The sequence below is a fragment of the Colobus angolensis genome, unplaced genomic scaffold (genome assembly GCF_000951035.1).
Source record: "Colobus angolensis palliatus isolate OR3802 unplaced genomic scaffold, Cang.pa_1.0 Scaffold39, whole genome shotgun sequence".
Lineage (NCBI taxonomy): Eukaryota > Metazoa > Chordata > Mammalia > Primates > Cercopithecidae > Colobus > Colobus angolensis.
In genome coordinates, this window is record NW_012117265.1 from 160,243 (window position 1) to 162,684 (window position 2,442).

Consider the following 2,442-nt stretch of genomic DNA (forward strand, 5'->3'; position numbering starts at 1 on the left):
CCTCCTGTAGCTGTCGCTCATCTGGAGACGAAAGGGAAGGAGTTGGGGAAACATTTCATTTGCAATGGGCCAGCCAGAGACCCACCCGCCCTGGAAACCTGGCCCTGGCTCCTGAATGGAGCCTCTGTGCGCTGCTGCTGGGGCCGCCAGCAATGCTCAGCCGTCCCAGGGTGTGGGTATCAGAGCGGGTGAGTCGGCCACACTGAGTTCCTGGCCAAGCCACGTATGCTGGGAACCTGGGGACTCCAGGGCCACCCAGCCAGAGGCCAGAGTCCCCTAGACCGGAGAAGCACATCCCACCCCAGCCCCTGCTGGTCCCAGCTGCATCTAGAGGCCAGTCCTCCAAACCCAGACTTTGGAGGGGAAGACGGAGGGACTAGGTTCTGTGCCCCAGCTGGCGTCGGATCTCCAGGTGTCCCTGTCTCAGGCTGACGTGCGGCCCCTGGCGAGGCAGCTGCCAATCCCATGCTAGGAGCCCACTCACTCCAGCACCCGGCTCCCTGTGCAGCCTGGAAGTGGGGGTACGACAGTCATAGCCCTTTGGGTCAGATCATCAAACACAATCATTGTCACACCTTCAACCACACAAAGATCCATACAGTCACTGCCACAGTGTCACCTGCACAGCAACACCCTCGGCCACTCTGTCACGTGAAGAACTATGGTCACACCCTTGACAATTCTGGTGACACACACCTCAGCTGCACGGTCTCATACATCCTCACAGGAACCCTGACACTCTGACCCTCACAACACATTAATGTCACACTGGCCAGCAGAGGCACACTGACATACTCAGTCCGCGTGTCCCTGCAGCTGTGCTAGCCACGTGGCCACACGAAGTCACCGCCCCACCCGGTCACAAGGAGGAAAAGCAGCACTGACCACTGCCTCCCCAGGGCGCAGACTGCAGCTGTCCCTTGATCAAAGTTTGAACCAACCCAGTTATTCCAATAGCACAATAACACACCCTCGTCACAGTGTCACAGAGCAGGCAGCCAGTAGGTACAGACCACTGGTCACAGTCACTCTAATAGCACACACTCACAGTCTCCCTGGTGCAGGTAACAGGTACACATCTCACTCACACTGCCACACAACGCCCATAGTCCCCGGACTGAGGAGCTACAATGCAACCGTGGGTGACAGCCTCACCACGATTACAAGGACAACCTGTCACACAACAGTCACTCTCCCAGTGCCTGTCACAACATTGAGACAGCCCCTTAGCCGTCCACACAAGCAGCCAGGCATGCTGACTGGGCCCCCACGATTGTCCCTAGGACACCCTCGCCCCCGAGTCTTGGAAACAGGGACAGACACACGCCGACACCCCCCTCCCCTTTTCAGTCAGTACAGGCAGAGCAGGGAGGGGGACTAATGGACGCGCAGCTGTTGGCAGTGGGTGCCAGCCCCCCCCTCATGAATATTCATCAGCTGGGGCTCTCCTGAACCTGTGGGGAGTCGGAGGTCCCAGGCAGCTGGTCACCCCCTTCCATGCCAGGAGGCCCCCAGGTGGGGGAGGGAGACCCGGCCAGGTCCCCAAAGTCCTCAGAACTCACACCTAGTTCCACACACAAGCACACGTGAGTTTGTGAACACCGACCCCCTGACACGCAAACAACATTCACACAAACTTACAATCACACCCAAAACACAGCCATCTACCATCACAGACACACATACACCCATACACACACACACACACACACACACACCAGGCATGCAAACACAGCCACACATACCACATCCAAACCATAGACACCCACAACACACACACACACTCCAGACATGCAAACATGGTACACACACAGTCACATGAACTCACAACCATACAACCACACCCAAATCACAGACACCCATTATACACACACACACACAAACAGACATGCAAACATGGGACACAGTTCCCCGAACCCACAACCACACCCAAAGCACAGACACCCACTGTACACACACACCAGACAGGCAAACATGGGGTGCACAATCACAGGACCACAAACACACGGACACACTGTCACACACAAATGACATCGGCTAACAGCATCACACACAGGTATGCAAATACACACTTCCAAACGCATGGGCCCCCAAGTCACCCCCAAATTACAACCAACCACTTCTCAACTTCTCATAAAACACCCACACAAGCGCACAAACATGGACCCACAAATTCGCACATACATATACCCACTGACTCATGCGAACTCAGACACACAACCATCCCCAAGGAGCACTGCCTTCTCCTTCCCCTTTCTCCCTTCCTCCTTCTCTCTCTTTCACACTCCGATATCGCTCTGCCCATCGCCCCCGTTTTACAGATGGGGAAACTGAGGCACTAAGCAGCTGAAGGCCCCTTGAAGCGGGGAGGACCGCCCCTTCTGACTCCGGGCAGAGGCTACTGCCGCGCGCCCCCTGCTGGCCTGGCCCCTCCCTGCAAGA